This window comes from Jaculus jaculus, chromosome 1, assembly GCF_020740685.1.
Source record: "Jaculus jaculus isolate mJacJac1 chromosome 1, mJacJac1.mat.Y.cur, whole genome shotgun sequence".
In the NCBI taxonomy this organism is placed as follows: domain Eukaryota; kingdom Metazoa; phylum Chordata; class Mammalia; order Rodentia; family Dipodidae; genus Jaculus; species Jaculus jaculus.
Window position 1 is genome coordinate 63,006,100 of NC_059102.1, and position 23,547 is coordinate 63,029,646.

Below are 23,547 nucleotides of genomic sequence, written 5' to 3' on the forward strand. Positions count from 1 at the left end.
CCTTCAGATACCATGGCATTAGCCACAGATCCTGTGCCATAGCATTTCCTCTGAGCATTACATGACCATCAGCCATCATGAAGCAGAGCTACAGTGGTTACTTAGAACATGTATTGACCTGCAGTCAAGTCAGTGTCATATGCAGAATGACACAGTGATAGGTACCACCATGTGAATGGTCAAGAGGCTGTTAACATTACTTCCTGGATAGAGTGGGGAGAGTCACAAAATCCTCACTGGAGGAGAGTCTAGCTGCTCTTTCCTCTCCACATGCAGGTAATCCCATGCTAGTGTTAGGTAGCTAGTTGGACATTAGCAGGCTGGGAGGTCACAGGGATGGACTTGTTATTCATAATCATCATAATAAAACCCAGAATTGAAACTGCAAGACACTGATGAGTTCACCAAAGAATAGGCCTTTAGTCACATGTCTTGCTCTAAATAGGGACAAAACATTCCAAACTTCCCAGAAATTTATAAGAGTACTACTTAGGTGGAGTCTGGCTGATGAGGACCAAAGATATACCATTTCCTTTCCTTAAGAATGAATCTAAGTGAGCCTGCACAGTAGTTCAACAAGAAAATGCCCCAAAAGAATAGCTGCCTGTAGAGGCTTTAGATATAGCAGAAAACCTATGGAAAATGTCAATGCACACAGCAGCCCCCTTGGGTATTGTCTACTCTCCCTTCTTCAGTGTAAACACTGCCTATCTTCTACACTGTGCTCTGTGTCTCCTCTGAGATCCTTCCTCTCTCTTTCTTCCATGGAAATCACAAGTACAGGAGAGTGCAGGGGCATACACAGAGTGATCCCTGTATCATCAACTGCACATTGTCCTGAGAGTACTAGAGTATATAAGAGGTCCTGTGGCTGGATAGACAGACAAGGAAAATTATGATAGCATTATAAGAAAAAAGACCATCACCTCAAAGTATGGTTCAAGCTTCTCTACCAGCCAGGAATCAAGATATCCAGCACAATTAATATTTGCTTAAGGCCTTTCTCCCTTCTCAGCTGTAAGTCTAGAATTTTGTAGCACTTTTACTAGACACCCCCTTTAAGTGAAAGGACATGTGTTATAAATCTATTCATTTCCCAATCCTAGAAACTCCCAGTTTTATCTTATCAGTTTATAAGCCCAAGCAAGTCACTTCTGGAGCCATCCTGGCATCTCACTTATTAATACAAGAAAAAAAAAATGGCTTCTTAACAATCTTTTGAGGTGCAGATTAGAGTCACCAAAGAAGTTTACATGAATAATTCTAAGACCTGTAACTGCTCTCACTTGAGCAGGCCTTACTTACCTATGGATGTACCTTACTTCCTGTGTTTTCCCCTTAGGAAAGTCCTCTCCCACACTGAGACCTTGGAGACCTTGAGACTTTGGAGACCTTAAAATGTATATAAAATATCTTTTAGAAACCCCAACTTTGATTCATATTGGCTCTTCCTGAAATTCTTTGCTCTGCTGTGAATCCTGGTTGTATCTGAGTTGAAGCCCCTGAACATTAAAGGAACTAAGACTATTGAGGGTGACGATGTGGTGTGGAGTTGTGTTTCTGACCCCTCATCACCAGTGCAAGGTCGACTGTGAGTTGGCACTCTGCAGTGCTGTAACTAATTACTCATGACTCTCATACCCCATGCCATGCTGGGGAATAAGACTTCCTAGAGCTGTTGCTATTTTGGAGAAACTCCAGCTCACTCTAACATATCACTGGTTAAATAATCTATACATTAAAAAAAATAACTTTATTTATTTATTTGAAAGGGGAGAGACAGAGAGGAAGAAAGAGGCACAGAGAGGGAGAGGGAGAGAGAGAATGGGTGTGCCAGGGCCTCCAGCCACTGCAAACAAACTCCAGACGCACGTGGCCCCTTGTGCACTTGGCTCAAGTGGGTCCTGGAGAATCGAAGCAGGATCCTTTGGCTTTGCAGACAAATGCCTTAACCACTATGCCAACTGTCCAGCCCCTCTATACATTTTTTTGAAGTCACCTTCATGTTGTTGGGACAACTCCTGAACTCAAAGCAGCTCACAAAAGAAGAGGTTTATTTGGCGTATGGTCTCAAGGGGAAGCTTCACGATTACAGGGGAATGCATAGTAGGAACAGAGACTGGATATCATTTCTGCCACAGCACGTTGAAAATGGTAGTAAGAGAGTAAGGCAGACTCTGGAAAGTGGAGGCTGACTATAACATCCTAAAGTATGCTCCCAGGAATGTTCCTCCTCCAGGAGGGCTCCACCTCTCAAATTGCCATCTGGAGACTAAACATTCAACACATGAGTTTATGAGGTACATCTGATTTAAACCACCATACTTTTCTTTGTTTTTTTGAACCCTCACTGTCTGGGATAAATTGAGGTTTCATGCAACAGATACTATCATAAATTAATGAAAAACAAAAGGGGTGAGGGAGGGGCGCTAAAGGCAGGAAAAGAGCATGTGAATATTTTAATAAAGTTTTTAAAAAATTTAATACTAAAATGAAGTAGAAGTAGACTAACAGGAAAATGACCTAAGCAGATAAGTGGGGTGGGAATGGTGGCTAGATTGCTGAGGTGCACCCCAACTATGTGCTTGTAATGAGTGTATGAGTCAACCCAGGACACTAGACCCCCCCCCCCATTAATGTTACTAGTTCTCAGTGATGGTCTAGGGCATAAGGAAAGTGTTTCGCTGGCAAACTGCTTTTCACTAAGGAATGGCTGATTAATTCTGAATTTTGTTATGTGTTTAATAAATGTTTTTTAAAAGCCAGGTTGTAGAGGTGGGTCAGTCGTTAAGGTGCTCTCCTGAAGAGCCTGATGATCTGAGTTTGATTCCCCAGTACCAGCATAATTCCAGATGCATAAGGTGGCCCATGCATCTGGAGTTTGTTCACAATGACATGAAGCCCTTGTGTGCCTGTTATTTCTCCTTCTCTCAAATAACTAAAACAAATACATCTTTTAAGAATCTGCTTGTGTAAGTTTATGTATCTGTGCAATGTCTATTTTGTATAATCAATGAGCAAAAAGTATTATGTGACTTTAACCAATTTCTAAAGAGTTGAAAATAGATTATAAAGTTGTCTCTCAATATTGGTATAGAACTGATTGCAGGATCCCTTCATTTACGCCAAAATCTGTGGGTGCATAATTGTGCTTTGCATATAACTTATATAACCCTCCTGTACACAAAACTTCATCTCTAGGCTAGTTATAAAATATAGTACAATGCAAACTCTATGTAAACAGTGGTTACCCTGAATAGTTTTGGTAATAATGACAAGAAAACTATGTCTGTACATGTTCAGTACAGATATATTTCTTTCAGTTATTTTCAACCCAAGAAGTTAGTTGAATCTGTGAGTGTAGAACCAATGGAAATCAGTCTATGTTATATATCTACTTAAGAATAAACATAAAAAATATGTTATGTCTGTACATGCATGCAAAAGCAACCATATGTGACTCACAAAGCCTAAATTAACTATACATTCCATTTACATATTCTCACATGTACATGAGGAGCATCATGTATTTATGCTGATAATTCAAGTCGATATTGAATTGATAACTTTTGATCCATTTCATTTAACTTTCAAGTCTTATTTCTGTAATAGGTTTAAAAGTTTGTTTAAATTTATTAAATGCATATAGAAATTCAGAATAGTTATATTACTTAGTGAAAAGCACTCTTCTAACACAATTTTAACCCATCCTCCATCTGTTCTTTCACTCTGGCTGTTTTGCTTCTTTGTTTCTTGCTATTTTCATTGTCGTTTTGTTTTCTTGCCTGCAGATGCTATTTATTGCATCTTCACTTAACTTTCTTTTTTTATGAAATCATTTAGCACTTGTTGTCCATTTCCTTTCTTATTTTAATCATTTTTACTTTCTTATTTCCATCTAAATTCTTAATTTTTGGTTCTGATTTTATGTGATTTTGTTGCCACCAACATAACAAAATAGGTCAAAATTTGAAAAGGTCAATTTTAATATCTTAATACTCATTATGCAAAAGCCACTGAATGGCCACACACATACATATGATATGCTCTAGTTTGTACCTTTGGCCTCTTCTGGTTGTGTATTTTGAAAAACTTTTATTAACAGACATATTATGTTATATTTCATAGTATTTTTATGAGAACAACATGGTTGGTTTACTTACCTACTCTCTTGCACATGGATATTTAGAATGCGTCCATCTTTCTCCAACCCCACTTACTTTGATTGTGTTAATAAACAAATTATATTAACAGTATTTCTTATTGAAGTTTCGTTGTATCTGTGTAATTTCATCCTGTGTAAAGTGAAAAGTGGAAAAGTAAAACTGGAATTTTGCAGGTAATGTAGATTTTTAGACAACATAGGCTTGCCCATAAAACTATATTTTTATCTTTTGTACACTTATATTATACAAAAGGGGAAGAAAAAAAAAACTGTCAGCACATTACAGCCTGTCCCCTCCATCATTTCCTAGGAAGGGAATAGTTCATTAAGAAAACCCCAAAGGCAAAGCCGTTGGCTGTAACAGTATCTTCTATGGCATTGCAAACTGTCTGAAAATGCAAACCTTGAAGAAGACTGTCAGGGAAAGGAAAGGTCAGTGTGGAAACCCTCTTTGAGCTGGAAAACGGTAATATGTTCAAATGTGGCTGCGCAAAGCAGCATCTGAGAGAGTGGCGTGTTGTGTAGACAAAGCTGCCCAGCGAGGGCAGTGGCAAAGCTTGAATCATGAGATGAAGCAAAGTAAACTGTTATTCCGTGAGAGGAGAAAGGTCTCCTCTAATGCATCCCGGAGCCCCTATCTGTGCAGTTCTTGTGAGGAGTGAGAACATTAGAGCACTAAAAACCTTGCCCAGATTATCTGCAATTTAATATCAGGCTGCTGAGGGAGCCGCGTGCTAGTGCATTTTTACTTCCCTGTGAGGTTCCTGATGGATCTTTTAAAAGAATTGTTTTAGCATTAATCTGTCAGTCACAGCAGTCAAAGGGTCTTCTATTAAAGGATTTATGTTCTAGAAATGTACTTCCTCTTTGGCGTCATCACACAGCTACCCAGCCAAACGAACACACTTCAAAACAGCAAAACTTCCCTTTGTAGAATTTCACTTTCTGAAATTCAATGTCCCTGATTTACGAATATCAGGCATACCTTGCCAGGTACCACTCAGCAACTTGGATTGTTACTTTTATTATTATAGAAAATATTCTGAGCTGAAATGATGAAGATGGAATTAAACATCAAAAATAAATTGGCTAGTGTCAGGATATTGAATGTAAAGTCATTGTGCATCTGGAACCTGCCATTTATTTTATACTGTAGTGCACTGAAACTCATGCATATTTTGTGCAGCTTTTGTGGAAGAACAATTCTTATTGTATAGTTCTCTATAGATGAATTTATGCTAAGTTAGGTAATGTGTTTTCAAATTATCATCATAAATTCAAGCAAGAAATTGATCCTATTTTGCTTTATATATATATTTATTTAAACAAATCTTTCTGTGAGTAATGCTTTAAAATACTAACTACCTTCTTTCCTATTTTATGTTCATCCTATTAAAAAATATTACTATAATGATATGTTATTTTAAACTATTTGGGTGATGGCCCAGTCCTTTATTTCAAGGTTGGATGGGCCTGATCTATTTTCACCCAAAGGCATAATGGAAAGACATACAGTACATATGTCACAACTGTTTATGACTAGGGAGGTACTTTGGTTGGTAGAAAACTTGACTAGCATATATAAAGCCCTGGGTTCAATTTCAAGTGCTATATGAACCAGGAGTGTTAAGGTATGCCTGAAATCTCAGTGCAATAGCTAGTTTGAGGCCAGCCTCTGCTAAATAAAAAAGTTAAGTGTATCCATACCCAGATAACTTTTATTTGCTTAATTTAAGCCTATAAATATCCATTAAGCCATGCTTCATTGATACAAGGGTCTTGGGCATACCATATGTCTCTCATTCTGGTGCTGAGGTTATGTCAGTAGAGGAGGTTTAATAAAATCAAGACTGAAGCCATGGAGAGATTAAAACACAAATCCATGAAATAATCTGCATCTATTTAAGTTTTGGATACACGAGGAAAATACAGAAATGTTGGTCCTAAAGAATGAGTGGGGAAGGAATATAGACCTCATTAGAACAATGGGTTGGTCCCTCCTTGTAGGCCCAAAAGACAATAAATTTAAAGGATGCATTCAATTTTCCTAAGTCTCCAAAGGTCTCATAAACATCCTGTCCACCAATTTCCCCGGAAAAGGCTCAGAGTTCTCAGAACTAATTCCCTTCAGCCATACTCCATGGCCTCATACCTGTCTCCATTTCCTTGTTGATTCTTTTCTGCCTTTGGTACAATGGTGCCCTCTACTTGAATCATTCCTACAGATTGACTAGCCTATTAACTTTTGAATTATAGCCCTATTTCTTTGCTATTTTTACCAGCCCAAGGTGAACTATACCTGCAGCCAACTATTTAAAAACAGCTTTTCGTTCCCAATTCTCAGAACCACTTACCTTTAAAAATCATTTTGGAAGCTCTCACTTGCCTAAACAAGGCTATCAATTAGAACTTCTTTTTCTACTCCCTTTCTCTTCTATAGTAGCTCTTCTAAGGTCCTCATAGATGCCTTCTGAAATCATATTTATTGTGTAACATGTGAACATAAAGGTACTTACTTTCTTCTTTTTTTTTTTTTCTTTAGAAGGATCATTGGCATTAAGATGGCTTACATTAATGCAATTGTTTCAACTTACAGTTTATCAAATCAGCAAAAGCAAGCTCAAAATCAGTGTCATTTTCAGCCTTAAAATAAGTTGTTCTCTGAATTTGGGCAGCTTATTTCTGGCAGTTTGCAGATGGACAGCCTCATGGCATTGCTGAATGTATGCATTAGAACATAATTAGCTACATGTAAAGATAGGCTTAGCTCTTTCTAAATGGGTTAATCAGTTCTCACTGAACTCAGGAAAATAGAAGAGAGGCCCAGGGCGAAGTGCCTCTGGGTTTGCTACTGATGGCTATAAATAAATATGCACCCCAATGGGAATTAGTCCTGCTATAAAGCTAGCTGTCAAAGAATGAATATTGCCTGGTCATATTCCTTCTTGTGATTTCATTAGTTTTCATTATGTAATCAATGTCTTGACATTTGCACCATTAAGTAGATAGTAGGAACTGTGTGTACTGCCCTTTCATGCTAGCTTTGAAGGGGTGAGGTTTGCAAACCTTCCCTGAAAGACTTTGCAGCATCACTGAGTCAGCCCAGAAATCTGATAAGTGCCTCTTTGCCCCTCTACCCCATGCCAGCTGTCCGTCCCCGTGTCCTTTGTTCTTCGTGCTCTCAGTTGCTTCTAAAGCTGCTGCTCCTGGGCAATCTAGGGGTCCTTCCTAGCTTCCTTTTGGCCACCCTGTCTGCAGGGGTTCACATCTAGTCCTCTCCCCTTCCCGTTTCCTTCCCCTCGTACCCTGGTCCAGGCCTAGTCCTCGGCATCCTTCCCTGATCATCATCCTTATGGACATTTAAAACCCATCCATATGTTACTGCACAGTTGCTATCCTGTTGCACTCATAATAATGCTTCCAATCCACAATTCAGCAAGTTTTAGGTATTGTTGGTATTTGCAGTCTCAATTAATTACTTATATTGGAGGTTGCAAACTGGTTAAATGCTAATTCCACATTTTTGTTCAATTATTTGCTAGAACATGTCTTCTAAGAAAATCTTTCCTCATGTGTTAATGCTGAGGTCAGTATGCACAGGAAATCTTTCTCCTTTCTCATTATATTTCACACAAAGTTTTGATATGTAAACATGTTAATGAATCCTATTTTAATATTCATAATACGGAGAAATAACTAAAAACAAAAATTTTAAATGTTTCCTAGTAATTACTGCATAGTTAGTATAGTTTTCAAAATACAGCATAGACAAATATAAATATTCCCAGCCACCTAGCAAAATCATAAAGTTTAGAACCTTGAATTTTGGTAAACAATTTAACTTTTCAACTAAAAAGCAGAAATGGAAGACATTTTTACAATCACAAATTCAGGATCAAGTACAACAGAGAAGACTGACAGTGAAAATAGATGTAATAAAAGTGATTTGAATAAGTTAATCTACTGTTAAAATTAATTGTTAAAAATGGTTTAATGGCCTGTAATATTATCAAGGATGTCAAAAGATTAATCCGTTTTTTTAAATTTAATTTACTAGTTTTCTTTCCAGCAAAAGCAGGCAGTTTGGTACCATTGTTTAGGCTCATCCATGATCTACCCCTCCCAATAGACCCTCCTTGTTGATGTAAATGGGTCGTGCATTGTGGAGTTAGCCCACAGTTATTGGTACGATAAATGTCTCTGCATATCAAGACCCAACATGTGACTCTGACATTCTTTCCGCCCCCTCTTCTGCAAAATTTCCCTGAGCCATGTTGGGTTCATTTTTGGTCTGCTTCAGTGCTGAGATGTTTGGGGCCTCTGAGGCTCAGGCTCTCTGATTTGGTAGGCGTTGATTTTTCTCTGTGTTGGTCTCCTTCCCCTTTGTGCTGATATCCAGTTCATCAGGAAAACATTACCCTTGCTTGTTTCACCAATTGTCCTTAGTTTCAGTTGGGCCCTTTTTGAGGTATGTTGGGGCAGCTCTCTCCTTAGGATCTGCATCTATCTGAAAAAAGAGAAGCAGATTCTCCAACGGAGAGTAAATTAGCACCCGGAAAATTGAGATAACAATTACTTTTTTGATAGAGAGTTTGATAGGTGTAGGCCCTCTTGTAGCCCATTATTGATGGTAGCTTGATAATGGAGAGTGGGCTTATGTTTGGGTATGGTTCTAACTTGTTTCCCAGCTCCAGCTATGGGTCTCATACAACTGAGGGGATAAGTTAGCCAAATCAAGAGCAGTTGGTTCCCCACCATGGCTGTGTGCCACTATTGCACTTGTGTGGGCATCACATCAGGTTATTTGTTGCAAATTAGGTTAGACAATGAGTTTCTTGGACAGATATTGGTCATTTCCCCCAGTCGCCCATGTAGAACCTTCTGGCACTAGACACGCTGACTGTCTGGGGACTGACTCTCTCCTGGCTTCCAGCCATGCCATTCCATTTTATGTGTCAGCTGTGTATGGAGTCTTCAGCAATAGGGTCTTACCACGGGCCTTTGGTGGGTCATCAAGTACTTTGACAGAAGTCTGTCATTGTTTTGGGAAACCTTGTAGGTTTCTCTGATCAAAAGCTCATTGTGGATGGTAGCCCCAAGCTGGAAGTTGGGGTTACAGGTCAGTACCCACTAAGAAATTGAGGAAAAACATAACTAATATACAAGAGTTAGAGAGGAGAGAGAGAAGGGGGAGAGGGGGATAGGGAGGGGGGAAGATGTAGAAGATTTAGGTTAGTCTTATCATACCCTCTCCAGTGTTTTGTGGTCCAGGTGTTTCCTGTAAGGGTCTAGTGAAGGTTCAGCCATTTGGTCTGTCTTTTAGGAAGTAGGATTTTATGGTACCATTGCCGTTTGGGTCCAGATTACTGTTTTCCACCCTTTGATGCCCTCCCCGCCCTCCCCATCCATCCTATTGTCTAGTCCATGAGGTGCTTGCTGGGTATGTAAGGTATCTTGTGTAGATTCAGGTTAGGTGTTGTAGATGAGTGAGACTATGTGTCGTGTTTTTTTTTTTTTTTCTTTCTTTCTGTGATTAGGTAATTTCACTGAGAATGATCTGTTCCAGGTTCAACCATTTTTCCTCAATATCCTTTGTGTCATTTTTTTCTTACTGCTGTATAGAATTCCATTGTGTAGATATACCACATCTTTGTTATCCTTTCTTCTAATGATGGGCATCTGGGTTGATTCCAGCTTTTAGCTATTATTAATTGAGCTGCTACAAACATGGTTGAGCAAATCTCTCTGGCCTGTGGTATGAAGGTTTTAGGGTAGATGCCCAGTAAGGGTATCACTGGGTCTGTTGGTATTTCTATAGTCAGCTTTTTTAGGAGTCTCCATATTGCTTTCCAAAGTGGTTGTACCATCCTGCATTCCCACCAACAGTGAATGAGTGTTCCTGCTTCTCCACATCTTCGCCAGCATTTATTTTCATTTGATTTTTTGATGTTGGCTATCCTTATTGGGGTAAGGTGGAATCTCATAGTTGTTTTAATTTGCATTTCTCTGATGATTAGGGATGATGAACATTTTCTTAAGTGTGTGTTTGCCATTTGTATATCTTCCTCTGTGAATTGCCTGTTCAACTCTGCGCCCCATTTTGTGACTGGGGTATTTGTCTTCTTATTGTTTAGACTTTTGAGTTCTTTGTAGATTCTAGAGATTAGGCCTCTATCAGTTGGATAACCTGCAAATATTTTTTCCCATTCTGTGGGTATTCTATTGGCTTTGCTTATTATTTGAAGTCAGTGTTTTCACAAATGTTTCATTTTAACCAAATATTTTTTGTTGTTTTTCTGTATAATTTATACATTTGAAAATTCTCTACAATCTTGTTATTTACTCCAGAGAGACCATTTTTGATAACTTAATCTCATTTATCATTAAAACATAATTTTAGGGGCTGAAAGATAACTCAGGAGGTAAAGTGCTTGCTGCTCAAAACTGAAGATGTCAGTGCATATCCCTGTTACCCATGTAAAATGCCTGGTGTGGTGGCACATGTTCATAATCCTGGTTCTGAGAAGATAGGGACAGAGAATCCTAGAGACTCAATGACTGGCTAGTCTAGCTGAATTTGGAATCTCAGAGCTCTTGTCTCAGTGAGAATTCCTCAGTGAAGAATAAAATAGAGAGTGGTTGAGGAAGATGCTTAATGTCGAGCTCTGGCTTCCACACCCGTGTTCATATATCCTCCCACACACATGCTTGAATGTGCAGACATATACACATACCAAATACACATACCACACATATATACCACATTCACATGCAACAAAACATAATTTTCTATAAATGAAGCAATAAAGTATGGATCTTTTACATTGAAATTATTTATAACATGTGCATTTTACAGAAACATTTTAAAAGATTACTTTTAATTTACCTAATTATAATCCAATTATTAATAAATTATATAAAAGTTTGTAGCAGCAAGTAATTTTCTCATACATCATTGTGACCATTAGATTTTGCATTTCTGAAGTACATGTACTAGATTCAATTTTAAGACAGACTTTGGGACATGTAAGAGAACATGCCTTTACTCATAAACCTTCATTTCACTGTGTGCATGAAGCTCTACTTGCTCAGTTGTTGCTAATAGATAAGTGCATTATTATTATTATTTATTCCTGTGGTAAATTTCCATCTAGCAGTTAAATCCTATATCACAACATTCCACTATTTTCCATAGTAGTACCCCTAGCTATGGATCAAACTGTTCAGAAATGAACTTGTAGAGGACTTTTAACTTTCATTTTATAATATTACATTTTTGTGTCCTTCCTCCAACCATAAGCTCATGACCATCTCATGTGCTTAGTTCAACTTCAGAAGTCTCCAGTTTTATAGCTCCAAGTGCTCAAAACTCCAAAATCCAGTCTCCTCTGCAACTCGAGGCAGTATCTTGAATGTGAGACGCTAAAAAAAAAAAAAAAAAAAGTTGCATACTCTAACATATAATGGTCCAGAGTAAATATCATCATACCAAAAGAAAGGAATGAGAACATTGGAAGTAAAGACAGAACCAAAGCAAGAGCACAACAGCAGAGCTTACAACAAGCCATGTGGTTCCATGTTGACCACCTGAAATTCATGGTGGTAATATGTGAACTTCAAGAGGCTCGGATAGCCTGGCACTTGCAGCTCTAATACCTATAGGACATGCTGCCTCTTTCTTGGAGTGGCTCCACTCAGTGTCTACTGATTTCCTTGGTAAATGACCTATATTCTGCTCATATCCACCTTTTTGTGGTGTTCATTGAAAGCTTCCACCATCACAATTTTACTCTTGGCCCTTTCAGAAAATCTATACAGAGAATGTGGCCCTTCTATGCAGGAACTGGCCTAAGCAGAATTCTGAAATATGTGTGTAAACCTCCCTTTTGTTTGCTTACAATAAAACATCATGTGGTTAGCAGCACTGAGTTAGGTGCCAGATCAAGACACGGCCTGGTTCTCTGGTCCCTGGAGCTACTGCAGCCTGTCTTCTTGCACAGCCGAATCTGGGAAGGCCCTTTTCTTGGAGGTTTTTTTTTAACATGGATGCATACTCACTCGACTTATTGGTATTCACTGTTTGGGTGTGTTCCTTTTAATTGAATTTGCCTTTTTACACTTAGAGCCTATCATAGGTCTTGCTGTCAAGGCACCACTTCTATTGGCCGAGTGCAAAGCAAGAGATTTCACTTTAACTGCACTGATCTCTTTAACAATTACAGTCTTATGTAGTGATTTTGTCCACACATGCCTTATTCTCCCCGTATACCACTTTAACTGTGTTCACACTGTTTTCCTTGCCAAACATTTTTCACATTTTTCTGTTGCACTTTTTGCTTTCTCTCACTTTAAGTCTGACTAAGAACAGCAGGCAATAACAATGGCAGAGCCCAAATGTTATGTTGTCTTAAAATTCCCTGCACCATACAAATTAGTCCATTACTTGTGAATTCAGCTTCTGTCAAATTTTCAGTAGGCAGGCAGAACAGAGCCATAATGTAATACAAATGGCTTGAATAATTCCCAAACAGTCATTGTTCTGCCTGAAACTTCATGAGTCTGTGGGAGACAGTTCTTATTCAAAACATAACAATAGGTATAGTTTTCCTTTATACCGGTAGTGTTATTTTTCTTTGCAGTTAACATCACAGTTCACTTTTGTGCAGAGTATGCATACATTAGAAATACTCCTGTTTAAAGATGATCTCATTGCTAAGTCTTTCTAATTATGATCCATGCTGTTTATAATGCCTTGAAGAAAGCAATTGTACCAAATTACTATCCTAAAATGTGTATGCAAGAATGGGACATTCTGGTGTGGAACACTAAGTACATTGGTCAACCTTTCATCTCTCTCTCTCTCTCTGTATTATCTGTAGGGTTCAGCTAGCTGTGTGTGTATGAGAGAGAGAGAGCCTTCATATGTATTTATCCATAATAATATAAAGTTCTGATTTTATAGATATCCAATGCATGACTGTGCTAGTATTGTATAAGTGCAAAAATCATCCCAACAGATAGTGTTGCAACAGTAAACACTTCATGCTTCTAGTAGCAGTAATGTGGAATAGAAGTACTGAATCCCTTACTGTTATTTAAAAGCATTGGTACTGGGCTATGGAGATGGCTTGGTGGATAAAGTGCTTGCTGTGCAAGCAATTCTGAGTACCAGAGTTCAGATCATTAGAACCTGTGCAAAGGCTGGAAGCTATGGTGGGCTTCTATAACCACAGCACATTCCAGAGAGACAGTTGAGTGCCCAAAAGCCCAGAAAAAGAATAGAAAAACAATGAGAAATCTGACCTTAAAATTGTTGATCATCAGGGGACAGGGTTGGAGGAGACCAGGAAGAGGGAGGGAAGAAGTTTAATCAAAATGAGAGTTTACAAATATGCCCTATGGAAACCTATTTCTTTGTTACATAATGAAAAAGACAGCTAGAGGGATGGTTTAGTGGTTAGCCTTCAAAGCCAAAGGACCAGGTTCAATTCCCCAGGACCTATGTAAGCCAGTTGTACAAGGTGGCACATGTGTCTGGAGTTCATTTGTAGTGGGTAGAGGAACTGGCACCCCCATACTTTTTCCCCTCACTCTTTCTATGTTCCTCTTTGTTTTTCTCTCAAATAAATAAAAATTCATATATATATATGTTGCAAAAGAGTTTGTACAGAAGTACCCTGTGGGGGCTGATAATGCTATACCCAGAAGCCATAGGTTGTTACAGGAAAATTTCAGTTATCTCTCTCTTTCTGTTTCCCTCTACCTCTCATATAACTATGGGTTATCTCTCTTTTTAAAATAAAGAAGCTATCAGAGTGTGGTGGCACATACCTTTAATCCCCAGTACTTGATAGGCAGAAGTAGGAGGATTGCCATGAGTTTGAGGCCACCCTGAGACTACATAGTAAATTTCAAGTCAGGCTGGGCTAGAGTGAGACCCTACCCCCCAAAACAAAAATGAATAAATAAATGAAATAAAAAGATTAATCTTAGATAGAGAAAAGAGTCATGTATTTTTATAGCATTTTTAGAATTAGCTTCTAATATAACTAATATTGTATCTAAAGACATTCTTAGAAATGTAGTAGTTCTATTTCCTGAAATTACAGCTTTATCTCTCCATATATATTACATGATTTACCAAGGGACTTCTGAATGCTGAATATACAAGTTTCTTTTACCTTTCTAATAAATCACAAGAATGGCCTCTACTTAAACATAGTGATATAGAGCATATCTATCAATTGTTCAGATTGATTTACAAGCATTATATTATCAGTCCTCATAAGTGTTCCAAGCCAGAAGGTGAAGTGAGCTCGCTACTGTAGACAAGCAAAAAAGAAGCATTAGAAGGACCTAGGTTTGGTTTTACTAATATATGAAAAAAAAATGTAGTAAAATCTATGCTTATAAAACATATTCCTATTTGTGTCTTAAAATATTTTTGGAAACACTAATCTAGAGTGTCTATGAAAAATGAAAGTAAAATGAAGGACTATTCTCTTTTGACTTTTGGGAGTAGGCTCTTAGTTTGTAGCATATTAAGCACCCTGGTCCAACCTGCTCACAATTATTCAAGCTTCTGAGCACTTGTAAGTTGCACTTGTTTATTCTTAAGATTCTTAAAATCCATTTTTTTGCTTTAAATATTTTACATTTATTATAAGAATACAGCAAAAAAGGGTCTCTGCAAACCAATAAATGTTAATTAGTCTCTTGGAAAATAATGCTATACAAAAAATGATCTAAGTACAAAAAATGATTAAATTACATTAAAATGTAGAAAACAACTTAAAAAAAGCATTCTACAATGTTATTCAAAATTCACAGTATATGTCTTCTGCATGTAAAACCAGATAAAGAAGTGTTAAGTACAAATCTGAGTCACAAATGATAAAAAATCAAAAACTACCTTATATATTTAGCTCTCATTCATGTTCATTTTTGTTTATAAAGCCAGATAAGCCACCCAAGTCCTTGTTTGTATATTTACACTTGAAATTTCCAGACACAAGGTATTTCTAGTGTTTCCCTTATCCAGTCTGCGAATATACTGTTTTAAAACCACAAAAAGATGAAATAGAATTTAATCTGACATTAAAGTGACCACATATTAGCACTAAAATATATTTGTAAGCCACACGGTGTTTTGCTGCTTGCAGATGGAATATCTTTACCACAGGTGGTCCCACACCCTGTTTTTCACCCATGTTCCTCTACTAGCAAGAGAAAACAACTCAGGAAAATTACACTTCTATAACTACTTGCTGTGGCCTGTATCAGGAAAATGGTAGGGCTTGAGGCTGGTAGCCTCCTGTGGTCAAATGGACTGGACATCAATTGTACATTTTGTCTGCATTCAATTTCATTGCATTCCTGAGAAACTTACAATAGTTCATAGGTCTTTTAGAATTAAATTTCATTCTCTTATATTTACATATATTTTAAGCTTTATTGCATTGCTATGATTTAAGAGAGTTGTAGTCTTTTAGAGCCAGACCTGACCAAAAGGCCCACAAACTATAATGTAAAGGATATAAAAATACATAGTTTTGAGACAAGGTTTCAGGCATGAATCACCACACAATGTGTATGCCATGCTCAGGATAGAACCACAGGCCTTCTGTGTGCTGGATAATCACTCTACCAACTAAGCTACCCACTAAAAAGTATATGTGGAGAGTGTTTGTTTTATGTTTTAGTACAAAGAGCCTAAGTCATTTGTTTCAACTCACATCTAAGAATACCTGTCATATCTTCAATGCAAAAGTTCATAAAGATTTTGTAAATACAATTACTACAATAGCATAAAATTCAACCATAGAATCTATTGAGTCTCAAATTTCCATCAATTAGATATTTTTTTTAATGTTGATACTGAAGTTTTACAGAAAGGATTTTTATTTAATGAAGAATGTTCATATTCATTTTACTTGAAAATATGTTTATTTAAAATGTCATCTAGTATCAATTTGATATGTCCCTGCCTACTTTTTCACATAAATTCCTGTGATTCATCTTTATTGGTAGTTCAAAGACATAGGACAGCCATGAGTTCTCCACACTGAGGTTATCAGGGGCTCATGGGTTTGTAATAGGTTATCCTTCTACATTCCCAAAGTGAGATATATTCTGGGTGATGGGGCCAAAGGCATATCCTTCTAGATTGCCAAATAAATTTTTCATCTCATTTCATGCCTGTTCATTCACCTTCCTTCAGTATTATTTATCTTCCATTTCCACACCCTTTCTCATTGGCATCTTATCTATTCTTACACCTCCAACTGCCATCTGTTGATATCTTTCTAATCTGTTTCTTCAAAATAGACTTCTATTTCAGACTAGTATATTCATTGGGAAGCAGATGTCTTGCAGACACCTCAAATTCAGTGTCCTGTTCCCAGCCTCTCACTTTCAACTGAAACTGCCTGTTCTTTCTGCATTTCCATCCTTGTTTCCTTTCATGGAAGTGCCAGTTATCCACGTGTTCATCTAATACTCATGTTTAACAGAAAATCTTTCACTGGCCACATTTATTCCCTGATTTTTAACTATGTATTGAAAATGTGTTTCTGATTCTATACATTTGTTGGTCAGCCTTTATTTTCTTTTCCATTCAACAATATAGGAATTAAAGATTTTTAAATAATTACCTTATATATTAATGAGTTTCATATGCCATTTTCTTAATTTTTGAAAAATTTCTGTGCATGAGTATGTGTGAATATGTGTCTGTGTGTTCTTGTGAAAGCACAGGTAATAGCATGCATGCGGATGTCAGAACACTACCCTGGGGGTCATTCCTCACCTTCTACTTTGTGTTAGGCAGGTTTTCTCATGTGCTCTTGTATATTGCAGGCTAGAGGGATGACCCATGAGTTTCGAGGAATTCTCCTCTCTTTGTTTCCTCTTTTGCTCTAAATGCACTGGAATTGCAAACACATTTTACCACATCTGGCTTTACAAGGGTTCTGGAGAACCAAGGTCAGCTTTTCACACTTACACAACAAGAATTTTTACCCAGTCAATCATCTTCTTAGCCCCATTTTCTCAATCTTGATACTAGCTAATGTTTTGATTCAGATAACTCTCTGATGTAGCAGAGTGACTTGTCCATTGCAGTCACTCTAGAATACATGATCCTTTTTTTTTTTAAATTTTTATTTATTTATTTATTTGAGAGCGACAGACACAGAGAGAAAGACAGATAGAGGGAGAGAGAGAGAATGGGCGCGCCAGGGCTTCCAGCCTCTGCAAACGAACTCCAGACGCGTGCGCCCCCTTGTCGCATCTGGCTAACGTGGGACCTGGGGAACCGAGCCTCGAACCGGGGTCCTTAGGCTTCACAGGCAAGCGCTTAACCGCTAAGCCATCTCTCCAGCCCTACATGATCCTTTTTAATCACTAAGATCACAGGAGCATCTCCATGACCTTTAGCTGTGAAAACAAAAAATGCTTCTGTAGACAATTGTCCCCTGAGAGGTAAGATCACCTTCTACTGAGAATGAGAAGAATAATAAAATTACATCCTACCTTGTTCCAACGTTTTTAGCTTCAATTTTCTCTAGTCAATCTTCTGCCAAAATTAATTTTGCTAAATTAACTTACTTCTTACACATTTTAAACACTTCTGTTTAAGTAAAAATAAAAAAAAAAAACCTTAGGGGGATGGAAAGATGACTCAGAGGTTAAGGCTCTTACTTGCAATCTGACCACCTGGATTCGATTTCCCATTACCCACATGAGGGAAGATGCACAAGGTGGCATATGCTTCTGGAGGGTGTTTGCAGCAGTAAGAGGTCCTGGAGTGTTCTCCCTGCCCCCTCCTCTCTCTCTCTCTGTCTCTCTCTCTCTCTGTCTGTCTCTCTCTCTCTCTCTCTCTCTCTCTCTCTCTCTCTCTCTCTCTCTCTCTCGATTTCCTTGCAAATAAATGAATAAAATGTTCTAAGAAACACATCTTCCAAGGCATTCCTTGCTTTATTGATTCATGTTATCTTGGCCCATGTATATTTCTGAAATAGGCAATAGCTCACACATAATATTTTGTCTAAGCAAATTGGGAAAGCTATTTAATTCTCCAACTCTCCCTGTGCTTGACTTGTGCTATCATACATCTGTATAGCTGGACTACACAGAAAAGCACAGTTCAATAAGAAGGCAGTACATTCATTTTAGGAATTGTTAATGCAGAAACTTACTGAGAAGAAAATCAAAACAAGAGCTGCAAGCTGTAAATTTTCATTCCTATCCTTCTCAAATTATGTGTAAGGAGAAAAAGAAACAAAAACAATGGCTCTGCAGAAAGACTACCATATACTGCAATGCACAATTTCGGAGTACCTGCATTCGTCAGAAATGCCATGACAATAAACTCACCTATTGTTAGAAATCTAGCAGGTACATTTTTCACTGTTTTTCCAGTGGGAATTTATGCCAACTAGTATTGATTGTGAGGATTCTGAACTTTTATTAGGTTCCACACTTCTTTGGTGGATAATTATTTTAGCTCAACCATAAGATGATTTAGAATTGTGAATATAAATTGAAATACACTACACAGGCTGGGCCACACTGCCTAGTACTTGAGTCAATGTCATCTAGGTTTTGCTTATTTGAAAACGAAACATAAAATTTTCTGAATGTAGATATTTATGCAAAAATTTTAAATTGTTAACCTCTACTAGGCTTTGGAAAACATTGCACTTTTTTAAAGCAACATGGTATGCTCAAGTTACCCGAAGGGGCTAATACAATGCTGTGTTATTCACAGCAATGTCTATAGCTCATAAACATGCAGACACCATGGTATACAAAACAGAGTTTAAGGAAAATGGATCTTAAGAAGCAAAGACAGGCACAAAAGGACTGGGGGAAGGGATGAACATGGGATGTCACTTGGTTCAGTTTATATTACAGGATCTTGCTCCTCTGAGACAGAGATTAGTTCAGATAATTGGGTGTAATTTGTTTCTTCTAACACAGCATCTGTACAAGCTCCTGCAAACCACTTATGTTTCTTCAATATAATGTAGTGGTTAGAACCATGGGCCTCAGTTTCAGACATTTAGATACTCACTGCAGCTAGACTATTGCTATACACACAATGTTAAGTTATTTTAATTCTCTCTGCCTGAACTTTTCTATCATCTGAAAAATAAGGTGGATCATAATGCCATCTGCCCCTTAAGACTGTAATATTGAATTGGCAGTCAATGTTGTATTTAGAACAAATCCTGGAATAGAGTTCCTATAACTTATAAATGCCTTCTATTATTCAGGTTATAAAGCTAAAAATTAAGATATGGACAAACACAGGTAGCACCAAAGATAAAAGCAAATATACATGACAGGATTAGATATATTTAATTAAAGAACTGTTTTCTTGCCTGTTCTAGATGCTTGCCTCATAGTTACATGAAAAATTGTAATATTCATTCCTTCTCAGTTTAGCATGTGGTTATTATACCTTTAATTCTTGGTCCATGTTCAGATCTTGATATAAGAAATATAGCCAGTTACCTCATCTATTTTTAACTTTGAAAGATCTTGTGATGAACCTTTTATATGATTATAAAATGTGTTAGTTTTTCTAGACAAGCTTTTCTAAGAATACCAGTTTGTGTGCAATATTAACTGACTATTAACTGATCCCTTTTAATTTTTTTTTTGCCTTTCCCATTTTGCTTTGTATGTACTATTTTACATCATAAACTAATACTTGATCCTTTGTCCTTTAGAAACCTCTCAAAGATTTTTAAGTCAGTGTATTCATAGACTGTGTCACTTTTGGTCAGAACTCCCAAAGACTTAAGAAGAAAGGTTCTACGGGTAATGTTTGTTTAGTTACTATCAATAATAGTATTAATCACATATGAGAGCAATGAGGGAATTTGGCTTGGGGAGGGTGAGGCACACCCTGGTGATTTTTCAGTTACTCTAAGGTACACAGAACCAAAGAAGGAATATGTTTCTGATATTTTAAATACAACAAACTTGTCTCTGGATTTATGATAATTGTCTCTGAAAAATCAATCCTCAAGGTTGTGGTCATTTCATTTCCTCATTTAGAATTCATTCTATTACACTAGCTGTTAATTAATGGTCTGTCTACCCAGTTGTGTGCTGACAACTGGAGTTAGGGAGCCCATTGTCTGCTGAGGTGTAACACTCTTTCCCAAGACATAGTGACCATTAAGTCACCCCACAAATGAAAATACCCTGCTCACAGTGCAGAAAAGCTGGCAATATAAATCACACATTTTTGTTGTTGTTTATTTATTTATTTTTATTTATTTATTTGAAAGCGACAGACACAGAGAGAAAGACAGATAGAGGGAGAGAGAGAGAATGGGCGCGCCAGGGCTTCCAGCCTCTGCAAACAAACTCCAGACGCATGCGCCCCCTTGTGCATCTGGCTAACGTGGGACCTGGGGAAGCGAGCCTTGAACTGGGGTCCTTGGCTTCACAGGCAAGCGCTTAACCGATAAGCCATCTCTCCAGCCCTGTTGTTTATTTTTTTACACAATGCAAGCATGGTAATTAAATAAATAAATAAATAAATAAATAAATAAATAATATATATAATAAATAATAAATAAATAAATAAATAAATAAAATAAAAAAGTACTTCATTGTTTCATGTGTTTTAATACTTAATTGCCAGTTGGTATTGTTGTTTGGGAAATTTTTGGAATATTTTTGAGGTGGAGCCTTACTGGAAGTGTGTCACTCAGGTCAGGCGTAGAGGAGATGTGATATCTCAGTCCGGATTGTTCTCCCTGACTGCCTCCCTGCCAGTGAGGAAATGTGAGGGCAGTTCTGCTCTTTCTATGCTACCTGCCATGCTGAGAGGTCCTTAGAGACTGTAAGCTGAAATAAACCCTTTCATTCTCTAAACTGCTTCTGCTCAGGTACTTTGACCCAATAATGACAAGCTGGCTAACCAGAAGGTAAACAACATGAGTAGAAAGGAACTGAACTTCTCAAGGTTGTGTTTAAAGATTCATATGTGCCAGGGAGAGGCATCTCTGCAGCTTCCCCCAAATGATTCCACAACATTCTTCAAATAAGTTCTAAACAGATGAGGGCAGAGACTCCATCTTCTTTAAAAAAAGTTTGATGGGAAAGAAAAGCCAAATATATGTCACTCTAAGAATCATTTAGAGTCCACAGTTCTATCTTTGAATTGACATCTTTGCTTCATTTCACCATCTGCAACTTATGCACAAGAAGATGGTCATTTCTTTGGAGCCAGCAAATCATTAACTTTCAGTATAACCTATTGACTCTAGATATAATTGCAAAGTAGTCCAGAAACTAGGATTCTTTTTTAAATATCTTATCTAACTTTCTTGTCTTTAAACTTGTTCCTCAAGGAAAGTTAGCTCTGATCTAATCACACAATTCAGAATTTAGGTGAATGACTAGAATTGTACAGCAGTAACACAGAAATGCTTAAAAATAAAAGGTATTCATATATTGAGAGGAACCATCAATATAACTTCCTAAGTGTGAGATAATGTTTTGGCATGGCAAGCCACTCCCATTTTGTTACAGTTGGTGATGAGCAATGTAGGGTGGGAAGATCTTTTGATTCAGTCTTTAAGAAACATCATAAAAGAATCTAATTTCTTCAGCCCTATGGGTCTGCAGACCTATCTCTAGTATGTTAGTGTTAATCATTGATGTAAACAGCAATGTGATACAGATAAACAGAACTATCCCTTTATCAAAAAAGCTAAATTAAGTAGGAATAATTTAGAGCTATTTTCTGAGAAATTTTTCAGCTATTTTTATAAATGATTCATGATATACATAAATTGTTTCCTGGATGGAAAAGAAAATAAGTTTAGAATCTTTCTAGCTTAAATGGGGCTTCTGGTCATTTGGAGCTTGCTTTTGTCCAGTGAACTAGCCAGTAGCTATGTATAGCCACAAAGAATTTTAAATGCATTTAGTCTGAATAGAATTTTACCCCAAATATGAATTATAAACTAGAAATTAAAGACAACACAAAAATATCTCATAAACCATTTTATATTATGTCTTGAAATAAAGCTTTACATAATGTGTTTAGTCAAGTATAATTATTAGTATTTGCCTATTTTTAGAGAAAAAGTAAAACTAAATATTTAATATATATATGTGATATCTATTATATTTTTTTTTAATTTATTTATTTGAGAGCGACAGACACAGAGAGAAAGACAGATAGAGGGAGAGAGAGAGAATGGGCGCGCCAGGGCTTCCAGCCTCTGCAAATGAACTCCAGACGCGTGCGCCCCCTTGTGCATCTGGCTAACGTGGGACCTGGGGAACCAAGCCTCGAACCGGGGTCCATAGGCTTCACAGGCGAGTGCTTAACTGCTAAGCCATCTCTCCAGCCCTCTATTATATTTTTGATGGAATTGATTTTTTCTTCAGATGTTGCAGAGAGAAGATTAAGAAGTTAATGTACAGACTGAATTGAATAATGTGACTCCCCAAATTCATCCTCTCTTCTGACATCAGAGTCATGGTCAAAGTGATTTACAGGGAAAGCATAAAACATTTTCATGAGAAACTCCATGTCATAGGCAATTTACTTGTGATAAAGTCTACAGGAAGCAATATGAAAGATAACATGGGATGCACAAAGTCTTAGTGTGGACTTGGGCCTCCTGCTCCAACTTCTAGGTTTTCTGTGCAACTGCTTGTGAAACATACTGGAAGGGGCTCATATGACTGGAGGACATGGCCAGTGGCCTCTGTCCTAGCAGGGACCAACATGACACTGGCAGGGAAACATTATCATGGAATGCAAGACAGGTAACAGCACTTGAAATGTTCTGATGAATTTCAGTAATATTTTGAGACCTATCAGAAGTTGAATTCCTTTGCCATCATATTTCTCTATTTTTGTTTTCAGTGCCAAATGTAATTAATATTATTGTTTTTTAAATTTTCCTCACTATCTAATTATCCAGAAATTTCTCAATTAATTTTGAATTATTTTTATTGATTTATATTTTAAAATGTGTATTAGTTTTGTAATATACACCATCTGTTTTCAACATATAAAATTACACTTTTACATGAAGCGGTTTGGAAAATTCTCTTCCTTCAGTGGATTAATTCTGCTTTATTTTATTCTCCAGTAGTAGAGCTTATTAGGGGGCTTTTATTTGGTATTTTTGTATATTCCTCTCACTTCTTACTATAATAATGTAAGGTCTCATGATAAAAATCTTATTCTAGAATTTTCATAGAAGTTTTGATTCCAGGAGTTAGTTCTAATTGATGCAAGTGTTTCAATGAAATGTCAACATTAAGCTTTCCTTTTCGCCATCCTGAACTTGAGATGAGGTGCTGCTGGAGGTACTGGCTGTATCTGGTATGTGGGA